Consider the following 15,338-nt stretch of genomic DNA (forward strand, 5'->3'; position numbering starts at 1 on the left):
GTCCTACACCCCCTCCCTCACTACCATTCAGGGTGCCAAACAGTCCTTCTAGGTGGGGCAACACATCACCTGTGGGTGTGTTGGGGTCATATCCTGTATCCAATGATCCCAGTGTGGCCTCCTGTATATAGGTGAGACCTGACATAGATTAGGAGACCACTTCGCCAAGCACCTACCCTCAATCTGCCAGAAAATGTAAGATCTCCCACTGGCCACCCATTTTAATTCTACTTCCCATTCAGACATGCCAGTCCATGGCCTCCTCTAATCCAGCAATGAGGCCACATGCAGGTTGGAGGAGCAATACCTTATATTACGTCTGGATAGCCTCCAACCTGATGGCATGAACATCGATTTCTCGAACTTTCAGTTATTTCTTCCTGCCCCCCCCCACTCCTTCTCCATTCCCATTTCTCCCTCTCACCTTATCTCCTTACCTGCCCATCACCTCCCTCTGGTGCTCCTCCCCCTCTCTGTTCTTCCATGGTGTTCTGTCCTCTCCTATTAGATTCCCCCTTCTCCAGCAATTTATCTCTTTCCCCAACTTCCCAGCTTCTTACTGCACTCCTCCTCCTCTCTCAGTCTACCAATCACCTACCACCTTGTACTTCTTCCTTCCTTCCCCCACCATCTTATTCTGACATCTTGTCTTTTTTCCTCTAGTCCTGAACAAGGGTCTCAGCCTGAAACGTCGACTGTTTACTTGTTTCCACAGATGTTGCCTGGCCTGCTGAGTTCCTCCAGCATTTTGTGTGCATTGCTTGGATTTCCAGCTTCTGCCGATTTTCTCTTGTTTGTAGTCAAGATATTGGCACTGCAGTTGCAAATCCTGACAATGCACCAGCAAGATTCTTGTAAGCACCAGTGGTAACTACCATTGTCTCAGCTCTAATTTCTGTTTTTGCTCAAATATCCTACACAATGCTTTAGACAGGTTAAGACTATTTTTCCCCAATTGCCCCTCCAGTTGATGTATAAGAGAAAGCTGCTATGCACCATTCCACTTTGTAGTGATTCATCTGATGACCTAGGCAAACTCATTGTAATGCAAAGGGGCAAAATGCTAAGCCTTTGATACTTACTCTGTCTGGGAGCTAAGCATGGACTAAAGCACTTTGGATCAAGAAAACAATACTGCACACATGAACAACAACATTGAGCATTCTGTTTTAACTGTTGTCTGATGTCCTTCACTGAGTGGACATTGTGAGTATCAAGCTACCACTATAACTAGATACAGCCCTTGATATTCAGCCTATATTAAATGAGTCATGTTGACCAAGTGTTAAGGCATTGGTGTAGTGATCTGAAGGTCGCTAGTTCGAGCCTCAGCTAAGGCAGCATGTTGTGTCCTTGAGCAAGGCACTTAACCACACATTGCTCTGCAACGACACTGGTGCCAAGCTGTACCGGCCCATGTCCTTTCCTTGGACAACATCGGTGGTGTGGAGAGGGGAGACTTGCAGCATGGGCAACTGCCGGTCTCCCATACAACCCTGCCCAGGCCTGCGCCCTGGTAAACTTTCCAAGGCGCAAATCCATGGTCTCTCGAGACTGACGGATGCCTATTAAATGAGTGCATCCCTTCACTTCACTTGTTATCCATCGTGAATTGCATTGATCTGTAATGAAATTGATTTTCCTTTGTACTATTTACATAGAACATCAAAATCTTTTTCCAGCTTTTGGCAGCTTCAACAGAATCTATGAGCCCTATCGCAGTCAGTGTGATGCTATTACAGCTCGGGGCATCAGAATTCGGCGATCAATCCTGCCATCCTCTGTAAGGAATTTCTATATGTTCTCCCTATGGAATGCATATGTTTTCATCAGGCAGGTTAATTGGTTATTGTAAATTGTCCTGTGATTAGGTTAGGATCAAATCGGAGTTGTTGGGGCTTGCTGGGTGGTGCACCTTGATGGTCCCAAAGGGCCAATTCCACACTGCAACTCTAAACAAATAAATAATCAGCTGTGCAATTTGTCCAACATAAATCAATATAATATTCTGGTGTTTTGACCAATAATCATTGTTTAAAAATGCACATCTCTTTCATCTTCCATACCATACTTTGATAACACATCACTGTAAAGGTTGCTAAAATTCTTCAGTAATCACCATCCTAAAGTTTACTAATTACTATCCAAACCTGGATTAGCTGGTAATGATAGTTTGTGCATAAATGTAAACACAATTAAACAAACCTCAAATCCCATCAACCTACACAAATAACAGGCAACCTAAAAGTCTTCTACAGAAAACTGCGTTAGAATTTCCCAAAAAGTTCTCGGAAGCACTTGTTTCAAAATTTGTTTACTGATTACAATCGGTTCAGCAACATTATTATTAAAAGAAAAGCAGCCATTCACCCATAGAGAAAAAAAAATCGTGCTCCAGGTTCTCCTTACAAGACCAAAGCAATTCAAGACGCAGAGCTGCAGCTTTAACAATATTATTTACAAATGTATATTGGAAAAACAAATATAGTTCATATATTAGGATTCTGCTTTCTTCAAAAGTCGTCATTTCCTGATGAGGAACTGAACCACACAGACTACAAAAATACCAGATATAATCAATGAACTGTGCTAAACTTGCCAGTCAGAGTGGAGATGCAGAGTATCCCAAGAGAAATGTGAAGGGAAAAGAACTTTTGTCAGAGTTCCCATTTCTATTCCATACAAAGCAATTGCGAATGTGAATAATTTTGCCGAGATGCGATTTTCCCTTTAAGGACTTCTATTGTCTTTTTCTGGTGTGTTCAAACAAAATTTGCACTCAAGCAGGAATCACGTTCTGTTCTTTTAATCAATATTAGATCTAAACAAATGGCACCTCATTTAGGAGCATTCTACCAATGACACAGTCTTCCTCATGATAAATGGGAGAAGACTGATGAGATGATAAGTTATCCATTTCAAAAGTAAAACAGGATCATTGGATTAACTAAAAGCACCAAGAATATACTTGTACATTCAGGCAGAAATGGGTTATTGCAGGACACAGATGTAGGGCATGGTGGTGGAGTGGTATTGTTACAGGACCAGAAGCTGGAGTTCTGGACCACTGATTTGAATCCCACAAGGATGTAAGGGAATTGTAAATGAAGCACTTTGAAAAATAGAATTAAAGTTAGTGACCAATAAGGAATTAAAGTCAACCAACAAGGTTAGCTATGAAAATAGCATATTGTCATTAAACACCTATTGGTTCTCTGATATTCTCTGAAGGAAGAAATATGCTATTTTTCCATAAAGCTAAGTGATAGCTGTCTCACCACTGCGGATGACTTTTAGAACGTAGAACATAGAACATAGAATAGTACAGCACAGTACAGGCCCTTTGACCCACAACGTTGTGCCGACCCTTAAACCCCCCCCCCCCCCCCATCTTAAATACCTCCATATACCTGTATAGTAAAATCTTAAATTTCACTAGTGTATCTGCCTCCACTACTGACTCAGGCAGTGCATTCCCCGCACCAACCACACTCTGAGCAAAAAAAACCTTCCTCTAATATCCCCCTTGAACTTCCCTCCCCTTACCTTACAGCCATGTCCTCTTGTACTGAGCAGTGGTGCCCTGGGGAAGAGGCGCTGGCTGTCCACTCTATCTATACCTCTATCATGTCTCCTCTCATCCTCCTTCTCTCCAAAGAGTAAAGCCCTAGCTCCCTTAATCTCTGATCATAATGCATACTCTCTAAATCAGGCAGCATCCTGGTAAATCTCCTCTGTACCCTTTCCAATGCTTCCACATCCTTCCTATGGTGAGGCGACCAGAACTGGACACAGTACTCCAAGTGTGGCCTAACCAGAGTTTTATAGAGCTGCATCATTTACCTTGCGACTCTTAAACTCTATCCCTCAACTTATGAAAGTTAACACTCCATAAGCTTTCTTAACTACGCTATCTACCTGTGAGGCAACTTTCAGGGATCGGTGGACATGTACCCCCAGATCCCTCTGTTCCTCCACACAACCAAGTATCCTGCCATTTACTTTGGACTCTGCCTTGGAGTTTGTTCTTCCAAAGTGTACCACCTCACACTTCTTCAGGTTGAACTCCATCTGCCACTTCTCAGCCCACTTCTGCATCCCATCAATGTCTCTCTGCAATCTTCGACAATCCTCTGCACTATCCACAATACCACCAACTTTTGTGTTGTCTACAAACTTACCAACCCACCCTTCTACCCCCACATCCAGGTCGTTAATAAAACTCACGAAAAGTAGAGGTCCCAGAACCGATCCTTGTGGGACACCACTAGTCACAACCCTCCAATCTGAATGTACTCCCTCCACCACGACCCTCTTTCTGCAGGCGAGCCAATTCTGAATCCACCTGGCCAAACTTCCCTGGATCCCATGCCTTCTGACTTTCTGAATAAGCTTACCGTGTGGAATTTTATCAAATACCTTACTAAAATCCATGTAGCTTACATCCACTGCACTACCCTCATCTATATGCCTGGTCACCTCCTCAAAGAACTCTATCAGGCTTGTTAGACACGATCTGCCCTTCATAAAGCCATGTTGACTGTCCCTGATCAGACCATGATTCTCTAAATGCCCATAGATCCTATCTCTAAGAATCTTTTCCAACAGCTTTCCCACGACAGACGTAAGGCTCAATGGTCTATAATTAACCGGACTATCCCTACTGCCTTTTTTGAACAAGGACACCACATTCGCCTTCCTCCAATCCTCCGGTACCATTCCCGTGGACACCAAGGACATAAAGTTCCTAGCCAGAGGCTCAGCAATCTCTTCCTTCACTTCGTTGAGCAGCCTGGGGAATATTCCATCAGGCCCCAGGGACTTATCCATCCTAATGTATTTTAACAATTCCAACACCTACTCTCCCTTAATATCAACATGCTTCAGAACTTCAACCTCACTCATATTGTCCATCATAAAGTTCCCTCTCATTGGTGAATACCGAAGAGAAGTATTCATTGAGGACCTCACTCACTTCCACAGCCTCCAGGCACATCTTCCCACCTTTATCTCTAAACGATCCTACCTTCATTCCTGTCATCCTTCTTTTCTTCACATAATTAAAGAATGCCTTGGGGTTTTCCTTTACCCTACTCGTCAAGGCCTTCTCATGCCCCCTTCTTGCTCTCCTCAACCCCTTCTTAAGCTCCTTTCTTGCTACCTTATATTCTTCAATAGCCCCATCTGATCCTTGCTTCCTAAACCTCACGTATGCTGCCTTCTTCCACCTGCCTAGATTCTTCACCTCACTTGTCACCCATGGTTCCTTCACCCTACCATTCTTTACCTTCCTCACTGGGACAAATTTATCCCTAACATCCTGCAAGAGATCCCTAAATGTTAACCACATATCCATAGTACATTTTCCTGCAAAAACATCATCCCAATTCACACCCACAAGTTCTAGCCTTATAGCCTCATAATTTGCCCTTCCCTGATTAAAAAATTTCCTGTCCTCTCTGATTCTATCCTTTTCCATGATAATGCTAAAGGCCAGGGAGCAGTGGTCACTGTCCCCGAGATGCTCAACCACTGAGAGATCTGTGACCTGACCTGGTTCATTACCAAATACTAGATCTAGTATGGCATTCCCCTTAGTCGGCCTGTCAACTTACTGTGACAGGAATCTGTCCTGGACACACTTAACAAACTCTGCCCCATCTAAAACATAGGAACTAATCAGGTGCCAATCAATATTAGGGAAGTTAGTCACCCATGATAACCACCCTGTTATTTCTGCACCTTTCCAAAATCTGCCTCCCAATCTGCTCCCCAGTATCTCTGCTGCTACCAGGGGGCCTATAGAATACTCCCAATAGAGTAACTGCTCTCTAGCCATACTGACTCAAAAGAGGATCCTGCTACATGACCCACCCTTTCTGTAGCTGTCATAATATCCTTGACCAATAATGCCACCCCTCCTCCCCTTCCCCCCCCCCCATCACTTTTAAAACACTGAAATCCAGGAATATAAGATCTAAGATGGCGGTGCGACGCAGCTTGCAGCAGCCACTCCGGAGCTGATTATCTGTTATTTGTGAAGCGGGGTGCCGTGCGCAATCATAATCGGTTGAAAACGGACATGGGAGCATGGAGGAACATCTGGAAATCTCCAGGACGACCTTCTTCGTTGCTGCTGCTGCTGTGAGGTCCGGGACTCTGCTGGGAAGAACAGGCCCCCAGTCCTCCGGGTCGCGTTGCCAATGGCCGTTGGTGGGGGCGTCTTAATACACTTGGCAGAAGATGGTGCTCAGAGAAGCTGTGCCAGAGGGGATGGCTGGAGGCTGCGGTCAGGTCACTTTTGGTGTGTGCTGCGTCTGCGGGGCTGAGTCGGGCGGCGCCGTGGATGGAGCTTTCATTGTGTGCTGCATCTGCAAGGCTGAGTCGGGCGGCGCCGTGGAAGTCCACAGTGGGGGTTTTCCCTTCTGCTGCCTGCATAGGATGACGAGTCTCTCAGGACCCTGAGGACTTGTGGAAACTGTGTGGTGGTTTCTTTTGAATTTATAGTCTTTTAACATCTTTGGACTATTTTTACTGTGCCCATGGTCTGTTTTTTTTTTATCAATTATGCTATTGTTTGCACTGTTGAAACTATATGTTGTAACTATGTGGTTTTGTGCAGGTCTTGTAGCTTTAGTTTTTGGTCTTGTTTTGTCTGGTGGTTTTGGAGCTCCTTTCTGGGGAACGGGCTAAGACGGTAGCGTGATATTAATATGCAGCAGCCTCTCCGGACTCTGGATTGGGGATTGCCAAATGTTATGTGGATTTTCTGGTGTAGTCTGTTTTGTCATATGCTTTTGTGATATAATTCTGGAGGAAAGTTGTCTCATTTTTTAACTGCATTGCATTTGTGGTTTCTAAATGACAATAAACTGAATCTGAATCTGATATTGAGAATCCATTCCTGCCCTGGTGCCAGCTAAGTCCCTGTAATGGTCACTACATTATAATTCCATGTATGTATCCAAACTCTCAGTTCATCACATTTGTTCCTGATGCTTCTTGCATTGAAGTACACGCACTTTAGCCCTTCTACCTTACTACCTTTACACCCTTTATTCTGCTTCTCTTTCCTCAAAATCTCTCTATATATTAGATCTGGCTTTACTGCATGCACTATACTTGCAGTTCTTGCATGACCTTTATCCTCCTCCACCTCACTATCTGCTCTAACACTCTGGTTCCCCTCCCCCTGCAAATCTAGTTTAAACCCCCTGGAGCAGCACTAGCAAACCTTCCCACAAGGATATTAGTCCCCCTTCAGTTCAGGTGCAACAGGTTCCACCTTCCCTGGAACAAGGCCAATTGTCCAGAAACATGAAGCCCTCCCTCCTGCACCAACTCCTTAGCCACATATTTAGATGCATTATCTTCCTATTTCTAGCCTCACTAGCATGTGGCACGGGTAGCAATCCTGAGATTGAAACTCTGGAGGTCCTGTCCTTCAACTTTGCACCTAACTCCCTAAACTCTCTTTGCAGGACCTCCTCCTTCTTCCTATCCACATCATTGGTCCCTACATGGACCATGACATTCTGGCTGCTCACCTACCCTCTTGAGAATACAGAGAACTCGATCTGTGATATCGTGGACCCTGGCACCAGGGAGGCAACAGACCATCCGGGATTCTTGATCTCTCACACAGAGCCTCTTATCTGTCCCCCTAACTATCAAATCCCCTATCACTACTGCTCTCCTCTTTTCCCTCCTTCCCTTCTGAGCTGAGAGTCCAGTCTCAGTGCCAGAGACGCAACCACTGCAACTTGTCCCTGGTAGGTCATCCCCACCAACAGTATCCAAAACTGTATACTTTTTATTGAATGATCTGAAGTTCATCCAGCTCCAGCTCCCTAACTCGGTTTGTCAGGAGCTGCAGCTGGATGCACCTTTTGCAGGTGTAGTCATCAGTGACAATTGTGCTCGCCCTGACTTCCCAAATACTGCAGACGGAACACCCAACTGCCCTAACTGCTGCGTCCGTTACCTACTTCTAAGTTAACTAGGTTAATTAAAGGAGCTTACCCTGTCTTACCTCACTGGGAGCAAGCTCGTCCTCAGCCTCTGCTCGCCGATGCCTCTTGAGCCAAAGCCTTCTTACTCTGTTTCCCGCTACTCCGTTTAGCTGATTCCCTCGTCAATTCAAAGTCAGATAGGGAAGAACAGTAAATACAACCAATACTACGAGTGTGAATAAATTTTTAAAAACCTCCAAACCTCTTTGTACATAGATTTGAGTTTATCACAAGTATATAAACATAACTTTGGGGAGGAATGAAGTAAGCTTAAAGTAGTAGGAAGGTTGGTGAGTGGTTGCAAGGATATGGCATTGAGCTCTACAACCTACATGCAACACAAATAAGCCTGCTGCGCATGAGTATGATTGGAGCATGGGGGTAAGCGAATGTGTTACCAGAGTATTTCTTAGTAATTTTGCTTCACTATTCAAATAGATGTATTATCCCATCTATCTTCTCTCACTTATCATGTGATAGAAATGTCATCAACAATACCAAAGATTTAAGATTATTTATTGTAATTCTTCAGCATATAAGTGTAAAAAGAGAATAAAATTATTGTTACTCCAGACCCGATGCAGCTTAAAATCACAATAAGCATGAACAACACAATAAATATAAATACACCAGATGTGATTGTAAGTATATAAAGTGGCATAAGGCAGAACGGTATCTGTACATAAGGTGAAAGACAGGAAATGACAAAGCAGTGGTGATGGGGTGGGTTAGTGGGTGGAGGTGTTGATCTGCTTGACATCTTGGAGGAAGTAACTGGTTTTGATGCTGTGTAGCCCCTTGGGAGTGGGACAAACAGTCCACGCGCAGAGACAAAGTACTCCTTGCTAAAGGTAACATTCTGATAGGACCACTCAAATCCAGACCTTTCTTTTATCTCTGCCATATCTGGATCCAAGAGCTCAACTGTACAGCAGGTGAGAGGAACTGTCCTTGACATTAAAGCACCTTTGTTCCCATTGCCTTACAAGGCGCGAAACGGAAGACTGTGTGGCGCGCCACTCCTCACACAGACAGCAGGTGGCCGTTGACTAAAAAGGAATTCATCCGCCCTTTGACAGGCTTTGTTTTTAGTCCTGCTGGGTGCCTGCACACCCTCCTCCCTGATTAACCAAAGTGAGCTGTTCATTGATGGTTATACAATCTTCAGTGGTATTAAATGAAAATTGAAAATACTCAGCAGGTCAGGCAGGATCAATGGAGAGAATGGGCTTGATGCTTCAGATTAACTATTTTTCATAATGATGAACTCTAGTTTCCGAATATCTCTGACCTCACATGCAAGACTCTTGCCCTCTACATAGACCCTGCTTCACCATGAGACCATAAGATATAGGAGCGGAATTAGGCCATTTGGCCCATTGAGTCTGATTCACCATTTTATCATGGCTGATTCATTTTCCCTCTCAGCCCCAATCTCTTACTTTCTCCCCGTACCTCTTCACACCCTGACTAATCAAGAGCTATCATCCTCTGCCTTAAATATACCCAATCACTTGGCCTCTACAGCCACCTGTGGCAATGAGTTTCATGGATCCACCACTGGCTAAAGAAATTCCTCCTCTCTGCTCTAAAAGGATGTCCCCCTATTCTGAGGTTATATCGTCTGGTTGAATAGTTCCATCATTTGCTATTCAGATTTCTATCATCTACAATTTTTCACTTCTCATCCTGTGATATTAAATGCCACTCCCATCATGGTCCCGAGTCAATAATGATCAGAAATAAAAATAGATCTAACTATTAAGAAATGTCAAGTACTTGGTGTTCTGCAGTAAATAATTCACTCCCAATTCCTCAAAGTTGATTCACCACCTACAAAGAATAGATCAGCAGTCTCAGACAGCTTGTGGAGATGCAACAGTCTTAAGAAGTCTGATATGTCACGGAGAGGAATTTATCAATTCGCTTGCTGAGCTCCCTCATTAGTATGAACATACAATAACATCTTGTGTCTTCAGTGTACACTACCGACATGATGAAACACAATAACTGGCAAAAATCTTTCTCAGCACCACCTTCCAATCCCATCAGCAACAATCAGAAAGGACAAGTGTTCAACTGCATGTGCACACGTCATTTGTTTATAATCAGGGTAAAATTTCCAAAATGTAGGTGGTCAACAGTGCAGCACTTTACCACAGCAAACTGATTTCCTCAGATAAACAATGAGATTGGCAAGGCAGGATGTGCTTCTAAAGCCATGTTTAGCAGCAATTGACTGGACCTTTATCAGAGAAAGGAATCCTGCTGCTGGAAGAGTCAAAAGCCACCACAGAGTGTGGCTTTCCACTGCTCCTCCACAAGCATCCGTGCTTCTGTCAGCAAATATAATTGCCCATCACTACAATTTTCAGGCAGTGTGTGGCTTGCGCAGTCACTCTCGACTGACCGCGTATGTCTATGCTGTTGGTCTGAACCAGGAAGGTGTACAGGCAGAAGATTAAGGCTGTGATCAAGTGCAGAGTTTTATTTCTCTTTTGCCCTAGTTGACCTGGTAAATGCAACATCAAACACTTTCTTTAAAAAAAAGCAAAAAAAAATACAAAAACAAGTTCACTGTTAACCAAGGGAAGAAACTATAACATTTTATAGCACAACAGCAAAGACATATTGCACTTCAATTCAAGTTTCTATTTCCTCAACACAGTTTATACAGAGTACATCCTATTTGTTTTCGGAAACAAAGCAAGAAATTCTATACAAATTACGGGTGACTGACACTAAGGAACATCTGATAGTGAGCAGATTTTAAATGAAGTCTACACAATAAGAATGGCGAAACAGAAGCAGCAACATTCATGAAACAAAGGATGTAGCCCTCGATGTCAATTACCTAACTGTGAAACAAAAAAAAATTGTTATATACCCCAATTAATTCCCTTGCCAAATCCACCAACACCTGTTCTAATGAACGCCCACAGTATTCTTGTTGCTGAGCTCTTTCATTGGTCTGCCTATACAGTGCACAAATTCAGCGTCACTAAGCATATTTGCTAAATGTCTCCAATGGTAGGAGCGGCCACACTGCAGTACTTGCGATCAAGAAAACAGCTCCTTCCAATGCAGCCCTCTCTCCCCCCTCTCTCTGCAGCAGCTGCTGGTACTGATCGAGTACATGCTCCGAGCAGCACACGATTCCATTAACTTCACCATGCTCCGACCCGCTACAAATACAGGAGCAAGCCATCCAGCAACCGGCACAGAACACACACTCCTGGCTTTTCATCAAATGCCAATCAATAAGCTCTTTCATTAAAGGTCTGCGTCCGGCTCTACTGCAAGGCAGTGCGTGCATGTGTGCAGGCTTGCCGCTGTACGTTTATGCGGCTCTACAAACACTGCACCCTTCTGCGCTCCTCAGTTAGAATACAGGGATTGTTACTGGTTTGTGTCTTCTTAAACCTGAATGATTGGGACCTCCCACAGAGGTTTTTAAAAAAAGAGCAAGGAATGCCCTGCAGTCCATCAGCATGAAATATCTTACCATTTGTTCAGGATTATAATGCAAAGCAACATACTGTAAGCAAACTGCAGAGGCTCGGGATCAGCGGGAGATCATGTAATGCTCCTGCAGTTTCCGGAATCATTTGTGATGGCAAAACATTTAACAGACAACTTAGTGGTTTCCAGTGAAGCGAATAGCTAAGGTGAATATATTTATCTTAATGCTGGCAGTAATGCTGTATTGCCTACTGGAAGCAGACGATTGAACTGGCCCAGGCTTGACCCAGAAGCTTTTATTTTATTTATGTAATATATATAACTTTTAATGTATTTATTGTGCGGGGAAGAGGGTTGGATTTCCCACATCAGTCAAGCATGTTTCTGGCAAGTTGCCCATCGCCGACCTGTGAAAACGGCGGTGGCCCGTGCAAAGGCGACAAAATGAGTAAAACTACCATAGACACGCAGAAAGGAAGAGGGAGCAATACAGGCATGTCTGCAAAAGAAGGCGACAGGAAAAGACGGGCACCAAGTGAAATATAGCCAGATAGACCAAGGCAAAAGATCCAAGGAAGAGAGAGAGAAAAAAAATATGCGGAACGATGAAGGGAGAATCACCTTTCTGCCTTCCAACACCCACACGGCGAGAGCAAGACAGAGTATTTGAATTCAGGAAAAGGAGTAGACTCTGAAGTAAAATAAAGTGTAAATAAAATATATTGAAACTGCAGCATCATTATGCAACCAGGCGTTTGTCATTTTCAGGGTGACGACTCCAAAATCAATAAATACCGTTCCTAGGGGGTAATCTGACTGAATTCGACCGCTATTCACCAAATGTGCTATTTGCCAAAGAATCTACAATGATGTGATGCAAGTCCTCCAGAAGTCGAGTTCATTCCAGTAATTGAAGCTAGCTAATTATTATATTGCCTCATCTGAATTAATTCAAAGCCAAACTGTAAAAGTGACTCTAGTACTAATGCTTTCATTTCAAACAGCTGATTGCATTTGTGGGGTGCATTACCCTCCACAGTGTCTATGAGGCACAATCAAAGCAGGGGACATATTGATTAATGCTTCTTACATACTCAACTTGAGAGACTTACAAGTCATTCGCTGCTTTTTTTTGCAGTTCTATGCAAGTGTGCTGGGGTAATAATGCAAAACATTCCAAAAGTACAGCCCAGCTGAAAAGGGTGAATTAAATGCCAGAGTTGTTGTTAGAACCACAGAATTAACTAAAAATAATTATTACAATAGATCTATGTTAATAATTTTTATATTCAAAAAGAAACCCCTTCTATTCTGTATCTGTAAGTCCTTCAGGGGAGCTTGTATCCCTTAGTTTCTTATAAACTTACCTTGCTTCCCCTCGAATGTATCCATGCTGTTTGCCTCAAACCACTCCACATTTTACCTACTACAAAGAAAGTCAAGTCTTTGTTTGAAGGAGTGGCAGCTGAACTAACGAAAAAATAAGCTGAAAAATAAAAACTTACGTCTGATGGTGGGGGGAGTCAAGAATTCAAAGAGTCACAAATAGGAAGAGCAAACTCCACAATGCAGATACATTTGTTGCTGCCAACTCTCTCTGTTTTATCATTTACAGCAGCTGCAATATATATATATATTACTGCAATATATATATATATTGCAGTAACAATCGTTTTGTTCCCTGTTACAATGATGTCCTGAAGAATGACAATAAGCAGTCTTGAAACTTGAATTTTTTTTAAAAGATTACCAAAGAATTACAGTTCAACATTAAATGAGGTGCTTGATTAGATGGAAAGAAATTAAATCAATGCACTTTTAAGGTGTACAAACTGAATTTAATGTTCCAATTATAAAGAACAAATGCTTTACATTCCCCCACTGTACACAACAGGCATTGTCACAACCATGCTGCGGGGTACCACACGTGGAATTTGAAAGTATACTCCTGCTAAATCAATCATTCACCATCAGTTCAAGGCAACATGATCAGGCTGCCCAAATTCCTCTTTTCATCGTATTTCACAAATGTGGTTTAATACCCCTCTTCTGAAGCCAAAATGCAATTAAACGGAGAGTCTCCCTGCGGAAACTATTTGGCAAAGCTTTTCTTGCACCATTCTAAACGAACAATGTAAATTACATTGAAGTGTGTTATTATATCACTCGAGGGTGCCATCATGATAAAAATTATGAGCAGCAATTCTCCTTTAGGCTCTCCCAGAGAAAAAATAAACTTGCCAAATATTTCTTGCACGCCATTTGCCAGGTTACCATTCTCCTGTTAAGACAGATATTTAAGCTCAAATTGAGAACATAGTGGTTTCTGAGTCACAGACTTCATGTGCAAGCTGAATTCCAAGGCTAGGGTATATAAAATAGGCCAATTCTTCACACTCAATAGTGTTGCAATTTGGACAAAAGCTACTCTGCTAATTTAAGTGGACATTAAAGACTCCACAGCTCCATTTGAAGTGCATGGACCCTCCTTAATAACCCAGTCACATCATTGTTACCTACATACAGAGCCATGTCTGCTGCATTCACTTTACTTTGAAGTATATCTTAAAGTTGTTAGAATATTTGAGGTATTGTCAAAGGTCTCGAGAACTCAAAGCATAATTTCTGATATTTACCACAATTTTTGTTTCTTTTCTCCATGGAACCCTTTGGTTGGAGCCACAGACACTTCTGAGCATGTATTTTCAGGTACAATAATGGCCTTAAAAATCTTACAGTAATGATTGTATAAAGCCTGTAATAATGTCAGATGACTTGTAATGGCTGCTGGAAGGACAGAAAGTAAGCAAGGGCATAATCCCACCAAGCAGAACCAATTGAATTTATTTAGTGGGTGGACAAGCTTAGTTTTACACTTGCAACAGGCAACCACAGCGGCGGACAATTAAATGAGAAAACGGCAGCTGGGATCCTGTGAAAATAACCTAAGGCTGTGCCCCAACGTGATCAATCTTTAAAATTGATGCAATTTAACATTAAATGTAGCTTGGCACACATCACCTCTATAATCGCCACTGTTTGTTGAAATTTTTTTTTTAAAGCTCATGCAAAGCTTTTATAATGTGCTCCATGAAGTTCAACATGAACATGCTCGACTCTGCCATTTTACAATTGTGATTTCTTTTTTAAAAAACAGAGATTGCAAATAAGACGCGATGTTAAATGTTAATAGATGTGCGCACATAACAGTTCAGGTACCAGAAGATAAGCCAAGTGTACACAAAGATGACAATGGTGCTACATCGGAATTCCAGTCACTTCCCTCTTCCTGAGGTATCAGTGAAAAATATTTGATGAGATTTAATATACTTGGCTCTTTCAGCAGTCCTTTTTTTTAAAGAAAGTTTTCATTACTTCATACAGACTGATGAGAAAATATTAATAACTTCTAGTTCTATTAATTGCAATCTTGAAAACTTAGGAAATTTTTTGTCTGATATGTTTAAAAATCATAGGTCAAGTTTGGGGATAATTAGGGGTGTCGAAATAGAACATAACAATAAAAGTTTACATAGCTACTGCACTCAACGCAGTAGGTGGTTACTCACCTTCTCTAATGCAATAAAAGCTGGCCTCACATTAAGGGAAAATAGACATTTCAAATTGGAGGTGAAAATATTACCAAATGAACCCCAGCAGAAACTAACTTCTTATCCTCAAGTGATGTGATTTCAATTCCCACTTCAGAGGCTTGAGCACTAAGTAATCTAGATTGATACCACGCATTCTTCAGAGGAGAAGCTAAACTAGGACACATTAGCTTCCCCCTCCACCCCGGTACCCAACCCCAACAATATCTGAAATTCTCACTGATGATGTCGTGGGAAACAAATTGTTTCCCGT

The 15,338-nt window shown here is 42.5% G+C and overlaps 1 protein-coding gene across 5 annotated transcripts in view; it reads right to left on the minus strand.

Moving 5' to 3' along the window:
- The window catches only part of nexmifb (neurite extension and migration factor b), a 282,397-nt gene that overhangs the window by 179,003 nt on the left and 88,056 nt on the right, over positions 1-15,338 (minus strand). The window contains exon 1 of one of the 5 annotated variants that reach the window (XM_059976848.1): positions 12,980-13,051. The exons of the other annotated variants lie outside the window; for them this stretch is intronic. The gene's annotated coding sequence lies outside the window, so the exon portion shown is untranslated. Of the gene's footprint in view, positions 1-12,979; positions 13,052-15,338 lie in introns of those variants that run through there. 5 annotated transcript variants of the gene reach the window in all.

This window comes from Hypanus sabinus, chromosome 8 (assembly GCF_030144855.1).
Source record: "Hypanus sabinus isolate sHypSab1 chromosome 8, sHypSab1.hap1, whole genome shotgun sequence".
NCBI classification, from domain to species: Eukaryota; Metazoa; Chordata; class Chondrichthyes; order Myliobatiformes; family Dasyatidae; genus Hypanus; species Hypanus sabinus.